This window comes from Crinia signifera, chromosome 4, assembly GCF_055691185.1.
Source record: "Crinia signifera chromosome 4, ASM5569118v1, whole genome shotgun sequence".
In the NCBI taxonomy this organism is placed as follows: Eukaryota; Metazoa; Chordata; class Amphibia; order Anura; family Myobatrachidae; genus Crinia; species Crinia signifera.
Genome location: NC_139220.1, coordinates 121,312,480 through 121,327,592, shown reverse-complemented (window position 1 = coordinate 121,327,592; position 15,113 = coordinate 121,312,480). Strand labels below are relative to the sequence as shown.

The window sequence follows — 15,113 nt, the reverse complement described above, 5'->3', positions numbered from 1 at the left end:
TCGAGCTGAGGTAGGGATGACATCCGAATAGGTGTGGAGTAGGGCTACTGATGGGATATGTATTCGTAGGACCTTAGAGGCTAAAGCAAATACGTCTTTCCACAACTGACAGATTTTGGGGCATGACCAGAATATATGGAAGCTATCTCCTACTTCTGTGCAGCCTCGCCAGCAGTGTTTGGAGACTGACGGCCATATCTTGTGCAGTTTGGCAGGTCCACTTGAGTATTTGTATGTAAGCACATGAAAGCGAAATATCACTTGATGTTTGGAGCACCTAAAAGATACCTTTGTAGGAGTTCACCCATGTTTGCTTATGTAAGCATGTATAAGCCAACACATTTTAATACATGGGAGCCTTTTGTCACCCATATATTTTCTTTTTATGTATGGACAGAGCTATCAGTGAAGGATGGAAAGAATGACAACGTGGAATCTCCATCTACAAAATTCCAGGGACTTAAGATCTGGGACTTATTTTTACACTTATTTGTGAGAGGATTTATGGTGCAGTCATCTCTATAAATTGTATGTTTTGATATGTTGGATACCTACAGACCTCTTTATTTTATTGGCACAACAGTTATGTTTCATTTTAACATGTTTTGACAGGGGTGGGAGAACAGACCTCTTTTTATATTTGAGTGCTCTGCAATACTTGCTTTCAGAGCCCTTGTGGTTCTTCATATATATATATGCACCAGTCCACAATGACTTTTAATCAGGTAGATGACATTAGTGCTATGACCTGTAAAAAAGTAATTAATGTCTACCATAATAAGACTACATATGTTTTTACACACATGTTTTTTAACAGATACAATTTAGGGGTCTTGCATTAACACAGGTAAGGAGAAAAGACTGGTTTACTTTTACACTTCTGTTCTGTTTAAAATAATATGTTTACATACAGTATAACTAACAGAACTGTCCATAATTGCTCTTGTTGCATGAAAAAAGTTTAGATATGAATATTATTTTTGATTGTTAGAATTTTAGATAAAATATGAGAGATACCATTACCTGCATGAACAAAAGAAAAGTAGACTGCAACAGAACATTTGCTTAAAATAGTCATTTAATAGGTAGGAGTCAAACACTTGGAAAGATTGTTTTGCTAGCCGATGCTGCAAGTTTATATTAAATTGAAACTTGTGTATTTATATACAGTAATTTACCTTTATCAAGTCATGTGACAAAACTGTCTTTATTTAGTTATATCATTGCGGGCTTTCAGTATTATTTGGCATATGTATTAATTATCTGCCATGATAATTAACACTAGATTCTATGAAAATATCCCAGCTATGTATGTTAAGAAACCTGCAGGGGCAGCAGTATTGATAACCACTGCCTCTGGGAGATACTTCCCTGGAATTTTAAAGGAAGTTTGTGAAAACTCAATTCAGGTAAATCTGAAATGGGGGCAACTCTGGGTGGAGGATGCTGAAGGGGGATGAAAAGATCACTCTCCTACTACTATGCCTCCATAGGCTTAAAGCAGTTTATGTCCTCTGAAGAGGGTGGAAATAACATGGCCTAAGAAAGCTTTCATTTTCAGGGTTTAATACATAGGGGTCCGATCGTAGTCCACATCGATTATAATGGGGACTGCGCTATTTGTACTTATTCACACACCATATTATGTTAACTTTATTTTCTACTTTGTATGAAAAAACAGCTTGATAAATGTCAGATCTTTGCAGTGGTAAAAGTAATGTATATGTAACAATACAATTCAGTGCCAGGTGCTTTTGCTGCACTGTGTGGGGGAGCATGATGAGGCATTAGTACTACGGTGTCTTGATAAAATTCATGAGCTCTCCTTAGAGGGTGGAATTATTCCTTTGTTTATGGGACTGCCCGAAAATTAGAAGATTGTGGGTCCATGTTTGGGGATATGTGATTTAGCATTTAGTGAATTGCCTGCCCATGACCCCCGCATGGGCTATTTTTGGTATCATGCCGGAAGGAACCTGGATAGCACAGAGAGTTACTTATAATACCTTCTACAAAATGCATCCTTAAATTGTGTTTTATTTTTTTGTCCAAATTGTTCTATATTTTCAGAATGGAGTAGCTTCAAGCTTCATTGCAAAAAGAGAAATTTACTGAGAAATTCTTAGAGATGTGCGAGAGTTCTATAGAAACTGTGTCGGAATCCATGAAAGAGAAGATATGGCAGTGTTTCAAGAATACGCTGCGGTATGAAACTCGAGTGTGTATGCAGGACCCCCCATTATTATTTGTCTGTAGGCACAGATCAAGGCACATACATTTACTCTCTCCTTACTGTTTTGTATTGGGTACTTGTAAAGAGACAAATTACTACAATGTATTTGTTGGAGCCTGTTTATTTTTATTGTATGTAAATTGTAGAAATGATACATTGTGTTATGTACAGAGAAATTACATTATTATTGTACTTTCGCTTCATGCTTCAGTAAAAGAAAATATTATTTTTTAATTCATGTACTCTCACAAGGTGGTAGATGTTGTTGAAAATTCTTATCAATCTTGAAATCAGTCCAAGCAGAAAGATGGGAGATCACATGGCCATTTACTATAATGCTGAATTGGAAATGCTGATTTGGAAGATAAAATAAAATTGGAAGATCTGAGGAATTTAATGGTACATTATATCCTTTATTATATTGTTTATATTATCTTTGAAACAAGCAATAATGTTATAGTAACAGAATGGTCCAACATGTTAGGGTTACTGTTAGGGTTAGTAAACAGAATGCTGACAACTAACAACGTCATCATAACATCAGTGTATTTCAAACTAGATTTAAAACTAGAAATCAATGCATAAAATATATTTTCCTATAGTTTCATTGGAAGGTGACACTAAGCCAAGTATAAGGAAAAATCTCTTTTACCACACTCTTAAAGCATGTCAGTTTTATCCTCACTGTATATGGGAGGGCTCTTCTAGATTATTTACATGCAGAATAGAAACGACAAAAAGGAAAGTCTTCAACAAGAAAAAAAGAAAATTAAGTTGCAAAGTCTGTGAATTCAAGAGAGAGATTTGATACTGGAGTGCCATTATTCATATCATTAAAACCACTGACAGGTAAAGTGAATCAGACATATTTGGCAGCAAGTGAACAGTTATTGAAACTGATGTATTAAAAGCAGGAAAAACAGGAAAGTGTAAGGAACAGTGACAAGGGTATAATTGTTATGGTCAGCAGCCCCTAGGTTAAAACCACCACTGGTCATAGACATACATGGCTCATTGATGCATTTGGAGAGCAACAAATTACATGTATGGTCCAATCCCACAGAACTACTTTAGCATAAATTGCTAAAAAAAAAGTTAATGCTGGCTATGATAGAAAAGTGTCAAAACACACAGCTGCACAGCTACAGGGCAGTCAGTGTGCCTAATACGGAACCTTGTCCACTAATGCCTACATTGGGCAGATGGACTGGTCTATTATACTCTTTTATATCATGTGGACAGACACCTGCATGTGTGTTATTTATTTGGTGATGACATGGCACCAGCACTATAAGTACTGGAATGCAGTACTGTATGTTGCTTTGGGCTGGGAAACCGTGCGTCCTGGCATTCATGACACATATCCTGTGTGATCCTCACAGGTAAGTATCGCTTTGTTTTTACAGGTTATTCAGCTATACACTTATGGACAGTTCATTACAATAAAACACACAAATAAAACAATAAGGTTGCTTTTATTAAACTGGAACTCTGCTTTCGATGAAAGCCTGTTTGAAATCAAGGTTGTTATTGGGCATGAAATATCAACATGCCAATACAAACATTTACTCACATAACATTAGTGAGCTGTTACTATCTAACAACTGGTTGACAGCAGAATAAATAAAGATTTAACACTTCACTTACAAACTATGGTGACACGTTACAATGCCAAATAATGCGAATAAATACTACACTGACCTCTAGAGATCGCTGTCTAAACCGTTACACTAGATTGTTATTACTTTGATAGACAGGCAAAATAATTGCTGGTAAAACATTTCCTAAATATCAATTACATTAAAATGTTAAACATTTCCACAGTACCCTTTGTTTCCTATAAGGCCTTTAATTACACGAATGGGTTATTATTGCGCAATAATCCTTCCGTCTTATAATAACCTAGAGTTAACTCTTTTTATGACTATAGTCAACTGTTATACAAGCGCTTTTTAATAACTGTCTATTCCTTTGTTGCAGGCTTTCAGGTCCCACGTCGCAATGTCTATTCCCTGAACAGAATATTTGTAATCCAAAATTTGGGAAGAAGTAGGTAAGTGTCGCTTGGCGGGGTCCTGATGTAGTCTATGCATTAAAGGGAAGAATAGGCTAATGGGCATTAAACCGAAGAATGGTCTATAAATTACAACAGTCCCCAGCTGTCTGGCACTTCCAAATTATTGCTCCTCTGTGCTGAGATTATACTGCAAAATTGATTTTGTTGTTATCCTGAGCCCCTTGCTATGTGAACTGTCCCTGCTATTGCTGGGATAGGCTTCTTATTACGATGAAGCACTGCTGCTAGTAAATCAGTCTCCAAATACAATGTCCTAGAAAAATCTTAGTTTAACTGGCAGTTGTAGTCTAAACCTCCAAAGTATGATAGTCTATTAGCTATTTCTGAAGCAAGCCTGGATTAGTTATAAGGTCCCTCTCTCTCTGTAACATCGACAGCTTCAGTAAGGATTGCTGGCAAGGAGCGTACGTCCTGAAGTCTATGACTACTCCTAATTTGCTGAGATAACCTTATAGCCAGACTTGGGGGTGCAGACTACACTGGGAGATGATGTAGCGTCGTCTCTGTACTTTATGCAGCTCTTACAGCTCTGTATGCAGTTTTATACAGCTCTTACTGAGCAAAGCAGTCTGATTGATGCGTGTGATACAAGTCCCTGGGACTTGCTAGAACAGCTGAGTGTATGATGCGGGAGGCAGGGCTGAGGGCATAGTGGGCGGCCCTTTTGGGCTGGATAGTCACTCACCGCGCCCCTTTATTGTTCCTTATCTGCTGCAGGATCGACTGGACACTTCCTCCGGTGCCGCCTCCACCGCCTAGTCCCCGCTGAAGGGAAGAAGCTCTGCCGTCGTCTCTGGAGCCCCTGGTGAGTGTGCTCCGTGTCTCAGCACCGCTCTCTGCTTCCTCTCCAGCTGCGTAGCTCTGCTTGCTTTTACAATCTCTGGGGAACTGCTCAACAGCCGTTAACGGCTGTCAGTTTTTTACCCAGGCTCTCGTGGCTCACGGTGCCCGTCATGTGCACGGGCTGAATAACTTTATCGACATAGGGGTTTTCTGCCAGCAGTTCGTTGCTCCCTGTCTAATGTCTCTCTGGCGGGGAGCACAGTGTAAAACCATTAAAAGAACAGTCTCTTGCCTTCTGTGGAGGCATGCCCATAGACATACATTTAATGTCCCCTATAGGGTTTAATTATTACACAAAACATAAAGTATTCTCTATGAGACTTGTAGTATGACATTAACTGTACATTCATAACATATACATATCTACAACAAGGGTATATATCTACCCCTAACGTGGCGGCTACCACACACTTCCTCGTAGAACCTTGCATGTCCCCATGCAACAAATTTTAAAAATAAACGGAATCTTTCCTACTTAGAATAAGATTCAAAAGGAAAAAATAAACAATACTGCATTACATTTGACCATGTCAGTAACACATTAAAAACTTTCTCTTTCTAATCTCTATACCTGAGAGGTAAGACGCCTTGTGTACTTCTGTTCGAACGTCTTAACTCTGAGGTATCCTGGGCCACTTCATCATGTGGAATGACAGAAACATTACTTTCAGGGAATACAGGAATTTCATTACCAAGGTTAACAACATTTGGATTTTCAGAAACATTCATAAAGCAGTAAGGCATGCCATTGGCTAACCCTGGCCAGAATAGCTTTAACATTTCAGGGAATGAGCCGCTGCTGTCCGTATCTGTAGGCTCCGAGACAGGAAGCTTAGGAATTGACACTGAATCATGACATTTCTTGAGTTGGTTTCGGTGTATTACTACTGAGTTTTCTTCGCCCAATTTTGAGATTTGGTAAATGTCCATTCCAGGGTTTGGTATTTCTTTGATGATGAACAGCTGTTCCTCCCAAAACGAATCCAGTTTGCTCTGTCGTTGGTTCTTTTTCTTCCAGACAACATCTCCCACTGCCAAGGGCTCTGCCAGTGCGGTTTCATTATAATACTCAGTCTGTTGTTGATGTAATTTATCCCTTCTTAGGTCAACAAGTTTGTAGGCATCACGGATTCTTTTTTGATGAGTTTGTACCCATTCTGTTTTTGGATTCTCCACTGAGGACATTTCCTGGGGCACTTCCAACTTTAGATCTGCAGGCAACCTGCCATTCCTCCCGAACAACAGATAGTATGGAGTGAATCCGGTAGCTCCATGCTCCGTGTTATTGTAGACAAAAGAAATCTCAGGTAGCAATTCAGGCCAATCTTGCCTTTCTGACTTGGGTAGGGCTCTTAGAATGTTAATTAGAGACTGATTGAGTCTTTCGCAGGCCCCGTTACACTGGGGATGATAGGCCGTAGTGTGTGTCTTTTTACAGCCATACCATTTGCACAGTTCTTGGAACAAGGTTGATTCGAATGCAGCCCCTTGGTCGGTGAGGATTCTTTCGGGATAAGCGTACTGTTTTACAAAGGCTCTCCAAATTATTTTAGCAGTGGTTCGGGCCGTAAGATCCTTCACAGGCATGATGACAGCAAATTTGGAGAAGTGATCTATGATCATGATGGCGTATTGGTAACCTTGGCGACTCGGTTCTAATTTCACATGGTCTATGAGAACCAGCTCCAAGGGATGATGACTAACAATAGGATGTAGTGGAGCTCTTTGTGACGTTGCCGGTTTCTTTTTAAGTATACATCTCGTGCAATTCTTGCACCATTCTTCCATATCTTTCCGCATCTCTACCCAAAAGAAACGTTGCCGCACAGTGGATTCTAACTTCTCAGCTCCATAATGCCCGGAGTCATTGTGATAAGCTTGGAGCACTCTGTCCTTCTGACATCTGGGTATCACTATCTGACGGATTAAAGCGTGTGTTTTGGGGTTGATGATCGCACGCACCAGTAGGTTCCCTTGGAAACGGAATTTGCTCCTCTGTTGGTATAATCGGATGAGCTCAGGATCCGCTTCTGGTTCGCATTCATACTTCCACCTTTTCTTAGCGGTTATCAATGTCTTCAATTTGGTCAACAGTGGACTTTCCCCCTGAATCTGCTCCCAATAATCTCTGTTTTCAGGGCTCGAAGTATCGGTTTCAGCTTGAGCGGCTAGCTGTTTCTTCTCCTTAGAAACGGTGGTTTTACCAAGGAAGATGTCTTGGAAAGCTGGCATTTCTATCTCTTCCCACTTGTCCGCGTCTTCTTGAATAAACTGCTCTTGAGAGACACGAGAGAGAGCATCGGCGTTGCCATTGCTTTTCCCAGATCGATATCTGATGACAAATTGGAAGTTGGCTAACCGGGAATACCACCGCTGTTCAAGGGCTCCCAACTGAGCCGTTGCTAAGTGAGCTACCGGGTTGTTATCCGTGAATGCGACAAACGGGGTTGCAAGCAAATAATTTCTGAACTTTTCCGTGACTGCCCAAACGAGGGCTAACAGTTCAAGTTTAAAGGCACTGTAATTACTATCATTCCTTTCACTTTTTTTTAGGTTTCGACTAGCAAAGGCAATGATACGCTCTTGATCATGTTGCTTTTGAGACAGCACGGCCCCAAGCCCTTGAAAGCTGGCGTCAGTATATAGATGAAAGGGCTGACTATAATCAGGGTAGGCGAGGATGGGCGTAGTGGTCATTAACTCCTTAAGGGTATCGAAAGCTTCCTGCTGGGTCTCAGTCCAATTAATGGGAGTCTGTTTGTTCTGCTGTTGTCTATTGATCCCTCGTAGTAATTCGTGTAATGGGGCAGCCACACGGGAAAAGTTCTTTATGAATCTACGATAGTAGCCTATAAACCCCAGAAAGCTGCGAACGTCTTTAATGGTCTTTGGCACGGGCCAGTCTCGGATAGCTGAAATCTTATCTGGATCAGGGACAATTCCTTGGGCGCTTACAACATGCCCCAGATATTTGACACTGCTCTGAAGAAGGAAACACTTGGAGGGCTTGACCTTCAAGCCGAATTCTGCCAGTCTTTGAAACACCTCATGTAGATGTTGGAGGTGATCATGGTACGTGCTGGAGTACACTATCACATCATCGAGGTATAGTAAGACGATTTCAATATTTCGATGCCCCAGGCAGTGCTCCATTAGTCGTTGAAATGTTCCCGGAGCATTACAAAGCCCAAAGGGCATCCTATCAAACTCGTAAAGTCCCATGGGGGTGGTGAAGGCGGTTTTCTCACGATCCCCAGTGGCTACCTGGATCTGCCAGTAGCCACTGGTGAGATCTAGGGTGGAGAAGTACGATGCGGACTTTAGGGCGGTCAGGGATTCCTCAATTCTGGGCAAAGGATAAGCGTCCTTATGAGTAACTTGATTCAGTTTTCTATAGTCGACGCAGAATCTCAAACTTCCGTCTTTCTTTTTCACGATGACAATGGGTGCCGCCCATGGGCTATAGCTTTCATGAATCACCCCACTCGCCTTCATGTCCTCTAACATCTTTTTCACCGGCTGATATAAGGCAGGAGCCAGCGTTCTGTATCTTTCTTTTATGGGTGGTGCGTTCCCAGTTGGAATGAAATGTCTTATGGTCTCAACTTTTCCGAAGTCGGAGGGGTATTTACTGAACGTTTGGGCGTTTTCCTGCACCACTCTCAAAACGCCTTCTATGAGTTCCTCCGGGGTGTTTTCCTCCCCGATGTGTATCTCTTTCCACCAGGGCTTATCTTCTGTACTTTCAGCTGTAGCGGTGGAGGATTGATTGAAGCTCACTACGTCATGGATATCTTGGAAAGCTATCCAGCTCAATTTCGCCAATGTCTGGTGATGTGCTACTCGGATGGGATAGTCATGCGGATTGAGCACTCTGACAGGTATCCTTCCATTGCTTACAGTGACAAGGGTTCGAGCAACGACTAGGTCGAGTCGGGATTGTGTTCTGCTCGGTTCCACCAATGCCTGATAGGATCTTCCCATTGGGCCACACCGGGCTTTGCACCATAGGAAAACTTCCGTATTTGGTTTAACCACAAAGGCTCTCTGATCCGTGAACTTAACTCTTCCGATTTCTCCAGTTTCTTTCACAAACTGTTCTTGGCTACGCAACACTTTTATCACTTGACATAAGGCTTTTTGGTGACAGGAAGGCACGTGGGGTAATTCTGACTGTAAGGCGTTAATCAGTTCATTGGGGCAACTTTGCAGGATGTTCATCCCGATGATTATTGCAGGGATAGACGAATCTTCAGTATGCGTGATAAGACACCCTTGCCGAGTTAACAGTGTCTGTCCTATTTTTACATTGACCTCACAATATCCTTCACAGGGGATGGCCAGGCCATTACTGGCTAGGAGTCTAAGCCATGTGGGGGGCGGTGGGAGTGTCTCCTTTCTATCCCAGAGCTGGCAAAAAAGTTTATAGTCTATGGTGGTGACTTGTGACCCAGTATCTAGAGTGGCGAGGACTTGGACATCATCGATATATACAGGTATTACAGGGCATCGCCCCGTATATCGAGAGCACCACTCTTCTGGGGACGGACCTATTGAGGGTAATCTCCCCGGGGATCGGTCTCTGTCCCCGGGGCATTCGCGTTTAAAGGTCTCTCCTGACGACACATTCGCTCAATAAGACCACCGCGGCCACATCTCCTGCAGATGGGACGACCTTGGGCGTCGAATTGATCCGTTGGCCTTCGGCCTCTTCCTTGACTAGGGCCCCACCCCCCGCCTCGTGAAGAACGGTCTCTAGTATGCCAATCAGAATTTGGTCTTTCGTTGGGTCGACTTTTTGCTAACCTCTGAATCTCTTTCTTCATGTCAGCCATTCCTGTAACTAGATCCTCTATCTGTCCTTTTAGGATGTAGTTTAGATCTCCAGCAGCCGACTGTGCATTCTGAGCATTCACTTGTTGTGTCTTAACCTCCTTTGCTGCCCCCAAAAGTTCATCTGGACTTGAAAATGAATGTTCCTGATACCCTGGGAGTTCCGGGAATCCAGCTCCAGTGTTACGCTTAACCCCAATTAGTTTAATGGCCGCATCTTTGAAATCTAGGAATGAGGCTTCGTCTTTTTGCAGACGCAAGAGTTTCAATTGGGTCCGGACACTGTCTTGGTGTACTCCTTTGATTAATCTGTTGATAAGAGCCTCATTTTCGTCCGGAATCTGGGCATCTTCTGCATCGAATTCTTGTATATCCTTCAGCATTTCCTGAAGACTCAGGGCGAAATCTCTCAAAGTCTCATCCAACCTTTGCTTTCTTGCATAAAACCGTGACTTTAACTCTGATAGAGTGGCAATATGGAAGGTTGTTGCTAGTCTCTGAAAAATCTGATCTGCCGTCTGCTTTTCTCTTGCTGGCCAGGACCAAACTTCCCTTAGCGCTGGTCCTTTCAGCTGCCCTATAACTATTTCCACTTGTTGCTGTGGACTTAATGGATGAAGTATAAATATAGAGTTCAGTTTCTTTTTAAATGCTTTCAATGAAACGCCATCCTTTCCTGTTTCTTCGCCAGAATAGCATGGAATCCATGGTGCTCCAAAATGATATGGCAAGGTAATTGGGTTAGGGGTGGCCATGGCTGGTTGCGGGGTTCCTTCAGCTGAATCTCCGCTGGACATTTTGCTGTTTTTCTTGTACGAATCCTGTTCGTGCGACGCCAATTCTGTGATCCTCACAGGTAAGTATCGCTTTGTTTTTACAGGTTATTCAGCTATACACTTATGGACAGTTCATTACAATAAAACACACAAATAAAACAATAAGGTTGCTTTTATTAAACTGGAACTCTGCTTTCGATGAAAGCCTGTTTGAAATCAAGGTTGTTATTGGGCATGAAATATCAACATGCCAATACAAACATTTACTCACATAACATTAGTGAGCTGTTACTATCTAACAACTGGTTGACAGCAGAATAAATAAAGATTTAACACTTCACTTACAAACTATGGTGACACGTTACAATGCCAAATAATGCGAATAAATACTACACTGACCTCTAGAGATCGCTGTCTAAACCGTTACACTAGATTGTTATTACTTTGATAGACAGGCAAAATAATTGCTGGTAAAACATTTCCTAAATATCAATTACATTAAAATGTTAAACATTTCCACAGTACCCTTTGTTTCCTATAAGGCCTTTAATTACACGAATGGGTTATTATTGCGCAATAATCCTTCCGTCTTATAATAACCTAGAGTTAACTCTTTTTATGACTATAGTCAACTGTTATACAAGCGCTTTTTAATAACTGTCTATTCCTTTGTTGCAGGCTTTCAGGTCCCACGTCGCAATGTCTATTCCCTGAACAGAATATTTGTAATCCAAAATTTGGGAAGAAGTAGGTAAGTGTCGCTTGGCGGGGTCCTGATGTAGTCTATGCATTAAAGGGAAGAATAGGCTAATGGGCGTTAAACCGAAGAATGGTCTATAAATTACAACAGTCCCCAGCTGTCTGGCACTTCCAAATTATTGCTCCTCTGTGCTGAGATTATACTGCAAAATTGGTTTTGTTGTTATCCTGAACCCTCTTGCTATGTGAACTGTCCCTGCTATTGCTGGGATAGGCTTCTTATTACGATGAAGCACTGCTGCTAGTAAATCAGTCTCCAAATACAATGTCCTAGAAAAATCTTAGTTTAACTGGCAGTTGTAGTCTAAACCTCCAAAGTATGATAGTCTATTAGCTATTTCTGAAGCAAGCCTGGATTAGTTATAAGGTCCCTCTCTCTCTGTAACATCGAAAGCTTCAGTAAGGATTGCTGGCAAGGAGCGTACGTCCTGAAGTCTATGACTACTCCTAATGTGCTGAGATAACCTTATAGCCAGACTCGGGGGTGCAGACTACACTGGGAGATGATGTAGCGTCGTCTCTGTACTTTATGCAGCTCTTACAGCTCTGTATGCAGTTTTATACAGCTCTTACTGAGCAAAGCAGTCTGATTGATGCGTGTGATACAAGTCCCTGGGACTTGCTAGAACAGCTGAGTGTATGATGCGGGAGGCAGGGCTGAGGGCATAGTGGGCGGCCCTTTTGGGCTGGATAGTCACTCACCGCGCCTCTTTATTGTTCCTTATCTGCTGCAGGATCGACTGGACACTTCCTCCGGTGCCGCCTCCACCGCCTAGTCCCCGCTGAAGGGAAGAAGCTCTGCCGTCGTCTCTGGAGCCCCTGGTGAGTGTGCTCCGTGTCTCAGCACCGCTCTCTGCTTCCTCTCCAGCTGCGTAGCTCTGCTTGCTTTTACAATCTCTGGGGAACTGCTCAACAGCCGTTAACGGCTGTCAGTTTTTTACCCAGGCTCTCGTGGCTCACGGTGCCCGTCATGTGCACGGGCTGAATAACTTTATCGACATAGGGGTTTTCTGCCAGCAGTTCGTTGCTCCCTGTCTAATGTCTCTCTGGCGGGGAGCACAGTGTAAAACCATTAAAAGAACAGTCTCTTGCCTTCTGTGGAGGCATGCCCATAGACATACATTTAATGTCCCCTATAGGGTTTAATTATTACACAAAACATAAAGTATTCTCTATGAGACTTGTAGTATGACATTAACTGTACATTCATAACATATACATATCTACAACAAGGGTATATATCTACCCCTAACGTGGCGGCTACCACACCTGTACCTAAATGTAGTTGCAGACTAAGTAAACAAATTGAACCCCTATGTGGGGAATTGGGTACTTGTTTCCTAGCACGGCCACAATCGTGTGGATCGTGTACCTTTAAGTTAAGGTACACGATCCACACGATGGACCCGATTTCCTTTGAAATCAGGTCCATTTTGCCGGCAAAGGTACAAAATCGGGGGCATCGGGTCGGTCGGGACCATTAACATTGGTCCCGACGCGACCGACGCGATGCCCCTGATTTTGCCATAGGCTTCAATGTTAAAATATTTTTTAACATTGAAATCATGAGGATCGCGTCGGTCTTGTGCCATTATAATGGCACAAGATGAGATGGACTTGATTAAGTCCATCTCACCTTTGAAAAAATGTGAAAAATGTGAAATGGGCCAATATGACCCATTTCACATTATAGATGTCCCCGTCGTCACCCCACGATAGACGGCAACCCGAAGCGTGGCGAGCGCAGCGAGCCCGCGAAGGGCGGCGGTGCGCGTCCTCCGACCTTTTCATTCCCCTACTATCCACGTCGGCGTGGAGTTGAGAATAGAATAGTGTGGCGAGCGCAGCGAGCCACCGAGCCCGAAGCGTGGCGAGCGCAGCGCGCCCCGCGAGGGGACGCGTATAACTTCACAGGTATACGCGTCCGCTCGCCACGCTTCGGGCTCGGTGGCTCGCTGCACTCGCCACACTATTCTATTCTCAACTCCACGCCGACGTGGATAGTAGGGGAATGAAAAGGTCGGAGGACGAGCACCGCCGCCCCTCGCGGGCTCGCTGCGCTCGCCACGCTTCGGGTTGGCGTCTATCGTGGGGTGGGGTTTACGTCGTAAAATTTGGGGGTCTAGGGAATATTTCACATTGAATCCAATGTAAAATCGGGTCCCAGGGACCTGATTTACATTTCATTCAATCAAAAAATCGGGTCGGTCGCGTCGATCGCATCGCATGCGACCAAATCGCATGCGATGCGATCGACGCGATTTTTCCGACACGACCAACCCGATGTAAATCGGTGTGGCCGTGCTAGGAAACAAGTACCGGGAATTGAAATTAAAAAAATCTATAATTGAAAGACTTAACTGTACAGTAATTTGGTAGAGAAATTACAAATGTATACCAACAGAAACTAATGTTCATTTAGAAGTGTTCTTGTTAGTAGTGACACCAGAAAATGAGGGCAATTCACTTTATTACATATTATAAAGATTGCAATTGAATAAACAACAAATACTATAAAACATATTTTATTAGACAATTATTCTTTACATTAATTAAATATGTGCATTACAAGAGTGGATAGTGAGTCCTACATATTCTGGCTGCTAGATATGGTGACTTTTACTAACAAAATTACTGTGCACATCTTAGGCTTAGGTCCAATCTACAGGAAAATAATGGTTAAAATAATAATAACAATAATATAATAATAATAATAATAATAATAATAATAATAATAATAATAATGTTTGCAAACTGTTGGAATTTGTAAGACCTCTGAATTATCGCTAACTATAGAAATTTCCTGGATTTAAGCTAGTAAGGAAATCTTTTCATTTTTAAAATACCCAAGTGTCTCCCTTTCTTCAAAACCTGTATGTGCCATATTTCAGAGCAGACTCAATAAAAGGCCTAGTGTTATTTTTTTGCCTATTAGGTAATATTATACTAATGTCATTTCCTTCATAAATAACAGCAGCAGGAACTACTTGATATTGATCTATTACAACTCAGTGATCTGATATGACAGGTCAAAGGTAAAATATTAAAATACAAGTTTAATGTAAGAGTATCAGTAGATCAGCAGATACTATTGTTCCATAATCCGTGTTTTAAATTAGTTATGAAAGGTTTCATATTTTATATTAACTTTTAAAAAACAGGGGATGTACATTTTTTTTCACATATCCGATTCTGGCAATAGAATCCACAGTTATCTTTGGAGGTACTTGAAATTTGTACACTATATTGACAAAATAAAATAAATAAACTGACATTGGAATTTAAACGTTTTCTACCATACTGACCTTTCAAATTAAAGTCTTCCATATTAAAATACATGAATGAAGGGTATACTATTTTTTAGCCTTCCTTATCAGCACTTTATTTAAGTTTTTCCTGCCAGAGGTTTGCGTATACAGTAGTATTGCTAATGATTAAACCTAGGAATAAGATTTGTTCTACTGTTAAATGTTTGCATGTAAGATTGTTTTATTATGTGTAAGCTAACTATTATGGTCTAGTACTGTATCAAACGATTGTCATTTTGGGATTTCTTTAATATCATCATTAATACCAATTTAACTTAATATTC

General features: G+C 41.7%; 1 long non-coding RNA gene across 1 annotated transcript; it reads left to right on the top strand.

Annotated features, from left to right (window-relative positions):
• The first annotated feature begins 5,075 nt into the window (after nucleotides 1-5,075).
• Nucleotides 5,076-12,287, top strand: LOC146072409 (uncharacterized). The gene is made up of 3 exons (XR_014473112.1): nucleotides 5,076-5,115; nucleotides 11,441-11,513; nucleotides 12,256-12,287. It is a non-coding gene; the product is annotated as an uncharacterized LOC146072409 (long non-coding RNA).
• The last annotated feature ends 2,826 nt before the right edge of the window (nucleotides 12,288-15,113 follow it).